This window comes from Aethalodelphis obliquidens, unplaced genomic scaffold, assembly GCF_003676395.1.
Source record: "Aethalodelphis obliquidens isolate GAN/ISIS:26980383/991018 unplaced genomic scaffold, ASM367639v1 scaffold18, whole genome shotgun sequence".
NCBI classification, from domain to species: domain Eukaryota; kingdom Metazoa; phylum Chordata; class Mammalia; order Artiodactyla; family Delphinidae; genus Aethalodelphis; species Aethalodelphis obliquidens.
In genome coordinates this window covers 235,068-250,444 of record NW_020837962.1, presented here as the reverse complement: position 1 = coordinate 250,444, position 15,377 = coordinate 235,068, and positions in this window count along the sequence as shown.

Sequence of the window (15,377 nt, the reverse complement as noted above, 5' to 3'; positions counted from 1 at the left end):
GAATGCGACGCCCAGGATTTCTAACCAAGTCCCATTAATCTACAAATTTAACATTAATCCATAAATTTAACTTACATTTTTGTGACAGAAATGATTTTAAATTTCATTTGTATGAATAAATAAGTGAGGACATGCAGTTCCATGGGTGGATTTTGTGCCTAAATTCTAATCTACATTTTCTACAACAGGCATTTTTTATTCAGTGATACCCAAATAGCACATATTTTTAAAAAAACATGGTAAATAGGAAGGGAGTGAACATTGTGGGTGGCCATGCTGAGTTTCTGCTGGCTTTGTGCTTTTAGCAGAGTGAGGGTCCCAGTGTGACTGATACCACTTCTCATGTATTACTAGAGAATTTCCAGAAATTATCCATCACTTTCTTACAGGTGGATATAGGCTGTGATGCTCCTGAAATGGGCATCGTTTACACAGAGGGGGTCCTCTTAGGCTTGGTCACCTGCCTCACCCCCATCATCCTGCACAAAGTTACCCGAAAATTGCACAGAGGAAGATATAGCCCATCTCTGTGTCTGGCCACTGGCAACCAGCCTTGGCTCTGGGGATTTTGTGGCAGGGGCCGTGGGGGAAAATGGTGGGCTTTTTTTTAGTCCTCATGAATCTCTTCCTAGGGATGATGTTGGTCCCAAGATTTAAGGAGGGGTATAGGGATGCAGTGACCCGAGGTAGTGACCCAATCTTTAGGGAAGGCTGCCTGACATTCTACATAATAATGGCCTCAGCAACTCAGAGTCAAAAAAAAAAAAACAAAAAAATCACAGAATTCTGACTCTGAAGATGTTCTAAGATGTCTAGACCCATTTTGTACATGTTTCCCCCATAGCATTCTTTCAATTTTTTTGAACACCTACAACAGGTTAACCATGGTGCTGTGCAGTTTACCACTTCTGTTTATTTACTAATTTACTGTCCTTTTCCCTCACTAGAATGTAGATGGAAACTTGTCCACTGCCAGAACTTCAGTGATATTGACAGTGCCTGGCATATTCAGGCCCCCAGTGAATATGTACTGGGTGAATAGAGATGAAAAAAATAGTTCCTATCCCCAGAAGTTCACAGTTCAATAGGGAAAAAGGGGGGAATATAAATGATTACAGTGCAAGGTGATTGTTTTCTAGTGAAAGTGTGCACAAGTTGCAAAGAAATATAAGACGAATTTTTGCAGGGGATTTCTGAGGCTTCACCAAGGAGGTGGTGCTTGATTTGATCCTTTTTAAAAAGTATGAATATCTGTCAGTTGAATAAAGTACGGGAGGGCATTCCCAGAAGACAAGTGTTATGGGCTGAATTGTATCTCCTCCAAACTCACATACTAAAGCCTAAGTCCCCAGTACCTCAGCATGTATTGGGAGATAGGGTCCTTAAAGGTAATTAAGGTTAAATGAGGTCACCAGAGTGAGCTCCAATCCAGTGCGACTGGTGTCCTTATTAGAAGAGGAAACTCAGACACAGACAGACACACAGAGGGAAGACATGTGAGGACACAGGGAGAAGATGGCCATGTACAAGCCAAGGAGAGAGGCCTCAGAAGGAACCAACTTCATGTTACTTTGATCTTGGACTTCCAGCCTCCAGACTATGAGAAGATAAATTTCTATTGTTTAAACAACCCAGTCTGTGGTACTTTGTTATGGCGGCCCTAGCAGACTAATACAAGGGGGATAGCATGCGTAAAGGGTGGAGGTGGGAGCGGGCATAGCTTCTTTGGGGACTCTGGGTCTTTTGGTAGAACCATAGTACATAGTTTTAGGAAGAGGGCTGTCAGGTAAAGAAAGAAGGAAGGGTATGGGGTGTCAGGCTCATGCCTACATGAATGAAGCAGGCCTAGTGTACGACAGTAGGGAGGGGTGGAGTCTGTGGTGATCTGGGGAGCACAGGCACCATCTCGATGGGCAGATGCGTGGTGATTCTGTGGCTGATTGATGCCATGTGGGAATGGGGGCCAAGTGTTGCTAAAATTCCCTATTTTCAAGACAAGTCAGGAATATGAATTTTTATGTATAATCTTACGATTTTTAAAAGTTTGCAGTTAATGTTTTAAACTCTGTGTGGGCCACAAAAAGATATATTTATATGTGTATACGTGCATATATATATATATATATATATATATATGCTAGATGAAGCCTATGGGATGCCCATTTGTAATCCCTGAACAAACGAAGGTCATAAAGGATGTATGACGAGGAATTTTAATTCTCCTATTTGGCAGGGGGAACAGTTGGTGAATCTTGAGTGAGATAAGTGACTTGAACTCACACTGGCGGTGGTTGTTTAGGGCAGAGCTAGGCAGGCTTTTTCTTAAAGGGCCAGATAGTAAATATTTTTTACTTTGTGGGCTGCAGGGTCTCTTGCAACTACCCCACTCTGACATTGTAGCATAAAAACAGTTGTAGACAACATGTAAGCAAATGGGCCTGGCTGCGTGCCAAAACACTACATTTACAGAAACAGATGGTGGGCCAGATACGGTCCATGAGCTTGTTTGCTGATCCTGGGTTCAGAGGGCTGGCAACCTGAACGGGGGCTTGGTCGGGGTGGGGTCCGGGGGATGGGGGTGAGGATGAGTTTGGAGAATAGTCTAGGTAAGAGATGAGCTGAGGCTGTGGTGGTAATGGAATGGGGAAGATAGGAGAGATCCAAGAGCTATTGAGCAGGTAACATTGTCAAGACTCGCTGATTGATGAGCCTGTGAGGGAGAGAAAAGAACAACAGATAATGCCCAGGGTTCTGGCTGGACTGAGGGGCTCAGTTTGAACCCCTTGTCGGAGAGGGAGACATTTCCCTCTACCCTTCTAGGTTCTTCTGGCTGGTCTAAGGATTAAATAGACATGAGACAAATTAACAGGAGAAAATCAAACAAAAGTTTAATAACATGTATACATGGGAGAGACTCAGGAAAACTCACCAAAATGGCTGAAACCCTCACCTTAAATACCATCTGCTGCTAAAGACAAAAGAGGATGTTGGGAATAGGGGTTTGGGACCTCCAAGGGGAGGAAGGCAATTGCCATGGAAAAGGAAACACAAATGTTTAGTAAACAAATGTTTGCTGGGTCTGCAGAGACAGTGGGACACAGAGGAATTTTAACAAACACTTTGTTTGCTAGGTTCTACACATCAAGTTCATACTCCAGTGATCTGTGGTGATGTTCCCTTCCTGGAAGGGTCCTCTGTCTACATTCTTAAGGCAGTTAGGGGGAAGGTCAAATTTCTTCCTGAGTCTTTTGGGCCTTGATTGTTTTCAGCCCCAAATAATCCACACGCCGAAGACATTTTGGGGTGGCATATTTTGCTCCCCTACAATTTCCAGTGTCCACGACTTCCCAAGCCAGCCCATTCCACTTTGGGGTGACCCTGATGAGTCCCTTTTTCCTGTGGACCCTAACCTATTAGAAGGAACTCTTTAGATCACAGAATTGTCCTGCCCTGCTGCTCCAGCTAAAAATGGAAAACTTCATTCTGTCCAGCACTTAGGCCATGAGCAAGTTTCGTGTCTGTTGCCTTTAGGTTATTACACAGTCTCTGGCCCCTGGTCTTGGGATACGAAAATGGGTCTCCAAATAATTAGAGTAACAAGGAGCTCTGCAGGGATCAGGACAGGCTAGGACTTGGGATGCCAATTACCAAATCTCTGTAGGTCGCCACTTTCCAGAACAGTGGGAAAAATGTGATAAATTGTTTTCTGAGCAGAGGTGGCCTGGCCTGGCCTGAAATGCACCCGCCAGGCTCTGGTGCATGCCTGCCAAACCAGGAGGCCACTTTGATGTGCTCCAGGTGGCCACTGGGGCCACTGCAGGGCATCGGGAGCTGCTGAACTCTCTCTTTTCTCTGCCATAGCCCACAGATGCCCCACAGAAGCAGGAATGCTGGGGAGGGCGGGCGAAGGACCTGTTGCAGAGCTAATGAATTCTGCTCTTACATTTCTGCAGCCTCTGCTGAGAGGTGTGTGCAAAACGGTCCCTAGGCACTTAACAGGGAGCGGAGGAAAGGATATACATATGACCTGGTGTGCAGGGGGCTGGGCTGCCTCTGACTTTGAAGGAAGTGGCAGTACAGGACTTTGTGAGAGGAGAGTGGCCCTGGAGGAATCTGTGGGCATCAGACTGTATTTATTTTGAGACCCAGCAGGCCTGGTCCTGTACTCAGAGATGAGCAAGACCTTGACAATCCAGGAGACTGATGAGGAAGGTCCGAAGGGGGAGGAAGGAGGCTCATGCATTGGGCTCTGTGGCGGAAAACAGACTGGGCTCATTCACACATGTTTATCATCGACTCCTGCTAGCACCCCAAAGCCAGGGATTATTAGGGATGCAATGTAATTAATTTCAAGTGTTACATGCTCTTGGCTTCATCTTGTTTCCTACCTTTGTTTTCTCTTCTCCTTAATTTCTCACTTTTGAAATATTGTATTTGTCATTGGAGGTGGATTGGATAAATCTAAATTGAGGTCTCGGGTGTGGGTCTGCAACCACAGTTGTCTGTGCCTGGGTTGATTTTGTAGAAGGAAGGGTTCTTCAACGAGGAAATTTTGGGTATCGTGGCTGCATGAGAGATCCTCCGAGGGACCCTATGGTGCTGTGATCTGCTTCTCAGCCCCACTCCATAGGCTAGGTCTGGGCTCTCAGGAGAATGGAGGTCCTTTGTACAAGCTGAAGGGAGCTTTGTGAGAATTGATGCACAAGCAGTGGGGCTGTGCATCAACCTGACAACCTGACAAAGTACAGCGCCCTCTACTGGTGAACCACAGGTTGGTTCCGACTCAATGACCCCAGAAGGGGAATCACACCATTTAGCTCCCCAGGGATTTTAGGTCCGGCAGGTATGTCAGAGATAATCAACATTTCCTCTTCCTGGGAGGAAAGCTAAGCACTAACACCACCTCCCCTTCACAGACAGCAAGTCCACCAGCCAGCCCCTGCTGAGTGAGCCCCAGTGGCGGGGCCCTGAAAGAGACACGTTCCATATGTGTTTCTAGCAGGCAGTCAGGAGCTGGCCAGAGAGATAGGAATCACAAGCCTACATCCAGATGATTGGAACAGCTGAAGTGGTCCATCCTGGGGCAGGGGAGGAGGTGGGCTGTTGGTCCGGGACTTGTAGAGAAGGTGGAGTTTAGAGGGGTGGGTGGAGGATCATTCCAGGTCGGGGTGCAACATAAGCAAAGACATTTGGGGGGAACAGTGAGGAAACTGGCCCAGTGGAGGTCCAGATTTCCTGTTGAGGTGGACAGGTGGTTCCTCCCTCTATGCATGGCCTGTCCCATGTTACTCTGTAGCTCCTTGCACCAAAAGAATGTAGTTTAGGGCTTCCCTGTTGGCGCAGTGGTTGAGAGTCCGCCTGCCGATGCAGGGGACACAGGTTCATGCGCTGGTCCAGGAAGATCCCACAGGCCGCGGAGCAGCTGGGCCCGTGAGCCATGGCCGCTGAGCCTGCGCGTCCGGAGCCTGTGCTCCGCAATGGGAGAGGCCACAACAGTGAGAGGCCTGTATACCGCAAAAAAAAAAGAATGTAGTTTATTTCCTTGCTCCTGAACTTTGGGTTTGACCATGTGGACTGCTTCGGCCCACAGAGTAAGGCGAGAGTTACTGCATGTCAGTTCCGGGCCCAAGCCCTAAGAGGCCTCACCCGTTTCTACGTGGTCTCTGTGTCTCTGCCGTCACCATGAGATGCATATACCTTGGTTAGTCTGCTGCCAGAGCCAGAGGAGGATGAGACACACGTGGAGCAGAGCCAGCTGCCCCAGCCAAGCCCAGATCAAATCAGCCAGCCCAGCTGAGCCTACATCAGCTGAACCGCAGATGCAGGAGTTACATAAATTCTTATTGTTGCATGACACTGGGATTTTGCAGTTGTTACACAGCAGAAAGCAGTATTGTAGCCATAGTTAGCTGATAGAAGAGTGAAGGAATTCATTGGCACCTCCCAATTCTGAAAGGATGCACTTGCTTCTAAAGTCTGGGTGCACATGTTTGGGGCTATTGATATTAGCTTCTTTTCCCTTCTAGTAAAAACTTCCCCAGAGAGAAGAATTGATTTCCTCAAGGTCACATAAGTTAGCAGCAGAATCAGGGCTAAGAGGGAAAACCTCTCACCTCGAGGTCAGAGTCCACTGCACCACCGGACCTTCCTGTTTGTATTCCTGCGGAGCACGGCGTGGAGGTCAGGAAAAACTTTTCCTTGCAGGTTGGTGGGGTCTTAGGGTTTCAGCAGACACCGATGTTCAGCTACTATCCAGATTGATGTGGCCGTTTGCCGTAACATTTAGCAACCTCTCTATCAAATAAATGGCCAGAGAGGCTCCTGACGCTTCCAGTATAAAAGAAAGAGGAGCCATATTCTGCAGCTTTACGGGGCTGCCCGAACAAGACCCGTTAAAGGAGTCATTGTGGGTTGAGGCTCTGGGGCTGAATTGGTGGTGTTTCTTTGCCCCACATGCCTTCAGAGTTTGCTATGAGTGATTATGTAGGATAAAGGCAGGGACAGTCCACCACAGCTGGGCAAAGTGGGTCTTGGCTGGACAGGAAGGACCACACCTATGAAATCATGGGCTAACAAGAGAGGGCCTCTTTATAGAGAACCCCTTAAATAACTGTTCCTAGGTCGGAATTTGAGAGTGGGAAAGGGACTATTTTGCAAATGATTTAGCCATGTATAACCAAATACCATCAGGCCCATTATCTTTACTTAAGTCATTATTTACTGTAAATTGCTGGTGCTGCTGCATTTTGCCTTATGGTAAATTCTCCTCTTGGAATTAAAGATGCCTGATAACAATTTGAGTTTTCATATGACATTGGAATGATCCAGTATGCAATGTACATAATAACCGCATGCTAGAAAGGCGTAACAATTTAAAAGAGGTTGAGAGAGAGAGAGAGATGGAGTGTGTGTGTGTGTGTGTGTGTGTGTGTGTGTGTGCACGTGCACGTATGTGTTTGATGGTGATGTTGAGGCTGGAATTGGTGGGAGGCAGGGATAGTTTGGAAAATCTCACTCCATAGAGCTGAAAAAAGGTGGAAATAATTCCCAGTCTCAATGCTACAACCTTAGAAGCCTCTTGAGTCTCAAGAGGCAGAGTGAAAAACTGTGGAGGAACTGAAGGACTCTTTCTTACATCCTTGCTGTTCAAACTGTTGTCCTCACAGCAGCAGAAATGGTGTCACCCAGGTTCTTGTTAGGAATGCAGGATCTCAGTTCCCACCACAGACCTGCTGGATCAAAATCTGCATTTCACAAGGTCTCCAGATGATTCGTGTGCACAGTAAAGTTTGAGAAGCCCTGTCTTACAAGACGGGGTGAAGTGGAGGAGGTGGAAAGGATCTGTCTGATTTCGACAGTGTATGTTACAGGGGCTTGCCCAGTTTGTCAGTGTGCCATGGACTTCTGTCCTGGTGCCCTATGTGCCTTGGGAGAGTCCCTTGGCCATGTAGAGCCCCAGCGTCCCCATACATTCAATGGGGATAATAGGATTTAGCATGACAATAGCATGCAGTATTACTATGAAGATGAAGAGAGTATAAGTAAAGAATCTGGGACAAACCCAAGGTTCAATATTTGTTCTGTTGTTCTTGCCCCAAGACACTGAGGGTTTTCCTTTCTGAATAGGTGAGCAATTAGGAGGCAGTTCAATGGCAAAATATAACCAAAATCTATTGAGCATTTTCTGTGTGCCAGGCTCACTACTATGTTTGCTAAAGGATTTTAGCCTGGAGCCAGACTGCTTGGTGCAAAGTCTGCTAGGAGACAATGGGCTGGTTACATAACCTCTCTATGCCTCAGTTTCCTCATCTGTGATGTGGGGATCATAAAACTGCCTATTTTTTTGTGAGCATTATGTGAGTACAGTCATCCCTTGGTAACCCTTGGGGGGATTGAATGTTAAAATCTGCAGATGCCCAAGTGCTTGATATAAAATGGTGTAGTATTTGCATATAACCTATACATACACCCCGCTTATACTTTAAATCACCTCTAGATAACTTATAATACCTAATACAATATAAATGCTATATAAATAGTTGCCGTGTACAGCAAATTCAAGTTTTGCTTTTTTGGAACTTTCTGGAATTAAAAAAAATATTGTTGATCCATCAGTTGGTTGAATGCGCAAATGCAGGAACCACAGATACAGAGGGCCAACTGTAGTACATACATGTTCAGTGCTCACTGGAGAGTCTTATATATAATGAGTACTGAACCATCATTAGCCATTATTAACACACTTATTTAACCCTCACTGCAGTCTCTGGAGGAGAGCATTCTTATCCTTATTCCATAGTTGAAAAACTGCGAGGCTAAGGAAGTTGCATAGGGCCACATGGCTGGGAAATAGTAGAGCCAAGATTTGAACCCACATCTCAGACTCAGAGACCATGTACCTCATCAACTCATAGTTCTGTTCTGCTCATATTAAGAGGCCAGGAGAGTAACCCTGTAACCAGACCAGCTGCCCCAGGAGTTGCTCTTGGTTTCCTTCCTTACGGTGGTCAAGGCAAAACCAAATGGAATTGGAAGAAATCAAAGTGCCAGGAAGTAGAAAGGCAGACTCTCAAAGCACTTGTGCTGATATTTACGGCTTCCCTTTGAAATGCTTTGTTCATAACCTATCAAGGGCAATTTGGAAACATGTGCTCATGGAGGACAGCGTTGGCTGCTTTTTGACACTGTCGTTTCTATTATATATACAGTGACAGCCGCACAGGCTCGGCCTGGACATGACTTATTTATGGGGCAGCCCGGCCTCAGCTGAGCTAGTCTTCGGTGCTTGCGGTAGATTGCACTAGAAGAAAGGGAATGTGAAATTTGGGGAGGTAATTATTTTTTCACGTATTCATTAAAAAGAAGGGATTTTCCAATTACCACTGGAATGAAAGAAACTTTTTAAATTAAAATTTCAGATTAAAATCTAGAGAGAGCTTGTACTAGATTGGAAACCAAGAGTCTTGGCTTCCATGCAGCTCAGTGTACTTTTCAGATTCCAGTCGTGTCTCTGCATCTTACCAGCTGAGTGACCTCGGGTGAGTTACTTCACCTGTCTGAGCCTCAGTTTTCTTATCAGTAAGATGGGCGTTCTGATTGTTCTGAGAAGATTAAATGAGGTATCACACGTAGAGAGCTTAGTGCGAGACCCGGTAGGTGCCTAGTGAACGTTTGCTATTATTATAAACAGTTGCAGAACTGGCTTTGTGACCTAGGGTGAATTCGTTCTTTTAAGTGGCTTACTTTTTAAAAATGAGAAAGTGGGGTAAGATTATTTTTAGTTTCCTTCTAAATCAGCCATTTTGCATATTTTTCTTCTCAAGTCCCTTTGTCTGTGTCCCCCATGGACAGGAGAAAGAATCCATCTGAATGGAATCCATCTCTGCATCTATCTATCTATCTATCTATCTATCTATCTATCATCTACCTATCTATAATATTATCTATCATCTATTGATCTCAGATGCACATTCCATAAAGACTAAGAGGAAAAAAATTTCAAAACATTTCCGTTCCTTGAGACTGAGCAGAGTGTAAGCTTGCCATTTGAGTGGATATGGAGTTTGTGGGCAAGACATTCTCTTCTTAACTTACTACAATCTTTATAACCACAGTAGAGATCTTGGTCTTGGCTTAATTGCTGGATGTTTCATGGTTGTCCGACTTTTTTCCCCTGTCTTTGTTGATAGTTTGAAAGGAGTGGGCGAAGTCTAATGAAATCCACCTTGCTATGAAACTACCTCACAAAATGTTAAAGTCTAGCTTTTTTTCCCTTAGACCCACATCTTGAAATAAAACAGTGATTAATAATATTTTTATAGGAGGCATATTGACTGAAATATTTTAATGGAGTTCAGTGAAATTTATTCTGTAAGATCTAGTGGAGAGATGTAATTTCCATGAGTAATAGTTATCACGAATATTATCATGCTCCCTAGGAGGGAGAGAGGGAGGGAAGGAGAGAGGAGAGGGAGAATGAGAGAATAACTTAAACCTTAGAACATGTTGTTATAAATGATGGTAATTATTTCTTGCATTTGAATACTCTATAATATCTGATTTATAACATATTAACATATATAATGTATTTTATAATAATAACACACAGCCTTTCTTATTTCATCCTCACAGCCACTTTGTGAAAATGACATTTTCCCATTAGCCAGGTTGGGAAGCTGAGGCTCTAAGAGCCTTAGCCCAAACGTGCCTCTGGTTAATGAAGAGCCAGGGTTCCCACCCACTTTTCTAGACTCCAAGCGCAGTGTTTAAATTGTAACACAGCCTTCCTGGCACAAACCCAGTGCAATGGGTTACATCCTGTTTCTCCCACCCTCTCACCCCATCCCCTCATGCCCTGCAATTGTTGAGAAGTGGATTATTTGATGGACAGAATATCCACATTAACTGAGAACTGCTCCAGAGGTCATACCAGAAAGTTGGAACCCTCTTTATTCTAAAACTCTGTAGGGGAAAAAAATCTTTTGATTCAGAGAGCACTTCAAGTTCTTATAAGGCCTGAGCATCTTTTGGCTGAGAGCATCACTGTTCTTTTAAAAATTCCAAGGAACCTTTCTGCTTATTTTGAGTTCCCTGGTTGCTCGTATTCTGAATAAGCAGCTGTTTGCTGAATTTACACCGCGCTCAGAGTAAATACTCTTGTATTGCAGAGGAAACCTCTTTGCTTTCTGTGTTTCCCTTGTGCTTTTCCAGTTTCTTGCTGTGTTGGCATATGTATTAGTCTAAGCAGCGCCACTTATTAATTAATTGATTATCTAATTCGGCCGACTGTAAAGCAGGAGGATTTATGACTAAATGCTCTGAGATAATGTCCTGTGGCCTGCCCAGTTCTCGGGTGGAAAATCAGAGGTGCTGAGAGCAGCTCCTCAGCTTAGGGGAACCAGTGCAGCGGCTTTTATGTTTCAGTGCAGCACCTGTGGAACTCTATCCAGGATTCCCCAGGCTGTGAATTTTGGCTGCCTGCTCATCCACCTCCCCTAGGAGCATTAGGAAGGAGGAAAAGGGAGGAGGAGGGGAGAAACTGAGACAGAGATAGAGAGAGAGAGATACAGAGAGGAAAAGAAGGAGGAGAAGGAGAAGAAGGAGAAGAAGGAGGAGAAGGAGAAGAAGGGGAGGAGGAGGAAAGGGAGGAGGAAAGGGAGGGGGAGGGGGAGAATGAAGGGGAAAGGGTAGGGGGAGGAGAAGGGGGAGGGTGGGTGGATGTGTGCAGGACAGGGATGTATAGCATCTCCTCCTCAGCTTCCTTCAAAGCCCTTTGTCCTTCCAGTTGGGTGTCCTGCTTTGCATTCACAGCAGGTCTGTTTACAGGACTTTCTGTGCAGAGAGAAGGTAGATTTTAAGCAGCATTTATATCCTTGTGGTGTGAGAGTGGTCCTAGGTGGATATAAGTTGTGTAAATAAATTTGCTCATTACTTTAACTGCAAGCGAAGGAATATATTTCCTGGACCAAACTGCCTCTATCTCCCATTCCCCCTCCCTTTTTTGAGGGTAAGGCTTACATTTGTTTGCTTATCTGTTTATTTGGTAAGTCTGTCAGTCTGTTAGTCTGGGGTAAAGGAACTAGAGAGCGTGTAAGAGGCTTTGAATTCTGCTTCTTAAAAGGAAATAAACGTTAAGCCTACAGAGCATTTTGGGAAATACAGAGAAGGGCATTTGTATCCACAGCCCAAGGAGGGCTGTGCCTGTATTACCAAGAAACAGAGAAGCTCTTGGGCTCTATTGACGGCCAAACAAGGAAGAAGAGAGACTGCACAGGTAGGTTTCCCAGAGGTCCCTGACTCTGAATTCTAGTGACAAGTGTCGAGCCTCCTCTAGTCTCTCTGGACATCATCATTTGTTCAGCCAACCCCACGGGAAACGAAAAGGTGGTTACTTATATTAGAGCAGTGTCTCCTGGATGCTCTTGTTTGGTTCCTGGGTGAACTTCAAAAACTTTCAGAGTTTTATGTTTATTTTAATGACTATTAGGAGACAAAGTATAGCTGGCACATTGAACTTTTGTTCTCAGCAATAATATAAATTTTCCTTTTAAAATAAATTAAATTAAAATGTAGAGTCTATTTGAAGAGAAATATTAAGCAAATAAAAGGGCGGCCGATATACCAATACAGCAGAAAATTGTGAAGGCCGTACGTCCTCCTTTCTGTGTTTAGGGAATTGGCTGCTGACTGTCTTGGAGACATGCCTGGCCCCTGCTTCTGCTATAGAAGCTAAAAAGCCAGTTCTTTGCTTTCCATGATCCCTGAAGGATACAGTGTGAGCCCTAAACCTAAGTTCAGCCAATAACAAGCTCCTTCCTAGGACCTTGAATCTAGAGCTATTGACACAAAGACATGGGCCATGGGGGATGTAGAGACACTCTCACTGGACTTTGCCCAGGGTGAGATGTTAGCTGTAATTTTGGTCATCTACTTTCCCTTGATTCTTTCCCATTTTCAAAGTCTAATGTTCTGTTTCCTCTTTGTCTATATGAGCAGCTGGGTACTTCTGATAATCCCTCTCCTATTTAACTTAGAGTCCAGTTCTGTTGTTGATAACTTGGAACCTAATACCAGGAGGTGGTCTATGTAGCGTTTACAGCACAGATTCTGGAATCAGGCTATGTGGGTTCAAATCCAGGATCTGCCACTGACTAGTTGTGGGCTGTTAGGCAGATGCCTTTTTAAGCTTCTGCTTACCCATCTATAAGATGGGGATTATAACAGTGTCCATGTCAGAAAAGTGACATCAGTGACGTAAATGAGATAAACATCTAAAATTGAGTTTGTCATAGAGCAGGCTACCTATTCCAATGACCAGATTTGGAATTGTAGAGGGACAAGAAAGATTAATTTCAGATGCTCTGTGCCCACTTTTATTTTGTTTATTTGTTATTATCTGTTTCCTTTCAGTAGGACTTTACATGGGAAGAGATCTTTGTCTGACCCATTGATCTACCCCAAATGCCTAGAAAGTGCCTGGCAAAGAGCAGCTGCTCCATAAATTCATGTGAAAGAATGAGTGAATGAGACCGGACTAGTCTTATTTTTAAATCTCTCTCTTTAACTCTGCTTTTGGATTTTTGGGTGGGAGAAGCTAATGTCTGGATGAAAAAGGGAATTCAGGCTAATTAGCTTTAATTAAAACAGACACTCCCTGGGGATAGGGACAGCTCTTCTTCTCCTTCCTTCCATCCCTTGCCTTCTCTCTCCAGATTCACCTTCTTTGCCGTCAGTCCATCTTCCCTTTCTCCCTCTGTATTCCAGTCACCCAGCAGGACTTGGTGCTTACTCTGGAGGTCTGTCATAAGGGTCTGGAGGTAGCTGGATAAAAGGACAAACCAAGATGAAAATCTCATATTTAGGGAAGAGTCTTTTTCCTAAACCGGCCAAAGGTGCCTAGTCTATTCTCTGGAATAGAATTTATGCAAATGAGGCTATTGTCAGAATGATTAGAAACATGAACTCTGGCATCAGACAAACTTGGTTTTTAATCTTTCTACTACACCCTAGTGTGGTGACTGTTGGGAATTCATTTCACGTCTTTAATGTCTTGGCGTTCTCATATGCAAAATAGGGGTAATGGTGGTACCCACCCTTCTAGGGAAGTGATGAGTATTAAATGCAATGATGCAGCTCTGTGTAGTCCTGGTACTGTGGATTGATTGAGGCACTCAGAGGGAAGTGTTGTTATTAATGTCTTCCTTCTCTCTCACCCCTTTCCAAGAACTAGGGGAAAGTGTTTATATTTCCCCAAGATGCATCTTGGGGAGTTCATTTTCAATTTTTTTGAACAATTTTGGAGAGACAAGGATTTTGATGCCTTCTCTCTTCCCACTCCAAGCAAGCACTTCGTTAGTTTTATTTGTGTTGGCTCTTTTCTGTGATTTCCCCTCCCCCATTTTTGACTTAAGGGAGTTTTCTTATCCAGTTAAAACATTTCTGACCTCAACCTTTGGTGGCAGCAAAGTGACATGCTTATCTATATTATTCAATAGGAATCCTCAACTTCAGGGGGAAATCTGATGATTCCATTATTCATACCTAGGAGTGAGAGTAGGCAATGAACAAAAGCCTTTAGGAATCCCAGAAAACAGGCTTAACACTTTCTGGTCAAGGGTAGACACAACATCCTACACGATCCTAATGATATGGGGCTCTGGCTGTGCTCCTGGCCGGAGCTTCATTTCACTCCATTCTCTTTACTTTCTTCTCTTTACTTTTTCCAGCCCCTCTTATGCTTTTTTCCCCATTTGCTGAATGACATTATATTTCTCCTACTACAGGGCATTTGCATATTCTCTTCCCTTTGCATTGAGTGATTTACCCTTCTTTTCTCTCCTCATTAGTTGACTTATCTGCATCCTTCAGATATCATCCTCCAATCATGTTCTCCCAAGCATCATTTTGGTATTGTGAGAAGGGCATAAATTAAACAAACAAATTAAGAAAAGGGCAAAGATTAATTCTGATGAAGATCAAAATATCACCTTTGTTAAACTGGACAAGCTAATGTTGGAAAATATGGCTTATTTCTGTGGTTGAGTGAGATTCTTAATACTAAACCCGGAATTAACTAAGCTCACAGGCAGCACTGGACCACACAGGATCCGCAGTGGTAAGCCTGCCTCTGTAAAACTTAAAGCATAACATCAAAAGCACAGGCAACACAGAAAACATAGATAAGTTGGACTACATCAAAATCAAAAACTATTGTGCATCAAAGGGCACTAGCAACAGAGTGAAGGGCAACCCATGGAATGGAGAAGTTATTTGCAAATCATATATCTGATAAGGAGTTAATATCCAGAATATATAGAGAATTCCTACAACTCAACAACAAACAGATAACCTGATTAAAAAATGGGCAAAGGACTTGAATAGACATTTCTCCAAAGAAGATATACGGCTGGTCAATAAGCGTATGAAAAGATGCTCAACATCACTAATAGGGAAATGCAAATCAAAACCGCAATGAGATAACACTTCATTCCCATTAGGATGGCTGTTATCAAAAAGAGAAATTAAGTGTTGGTGAATTTGTGGGGAAATTGGAACACTTGTGTTTTACTGGTGGTCATGTAAAATGGTACAGCTACTGTGGAAAACACCTTGATAGTTCCTCAAAAAATTGAAAATGGAATTGCCACATGGTCCAGCAATTCCACTTCTGCGTATATACCCCCTAAAAATTGAAAGCGGAACGCAAACAAATATTTGCATACCCACATTCAGAGCAGCATTATCTACCATAGCTGAAAGGGGAAAGCAGCCCAAGTGTCCATCGATGGCTGAATGGATAACAAAAATGTGGTGTGTGTGTGTGTGTGTGTGTGTGTGTGTGTGTGTGTGTGTGTGTGTGTGTGTGTGTGTGTGTGTGT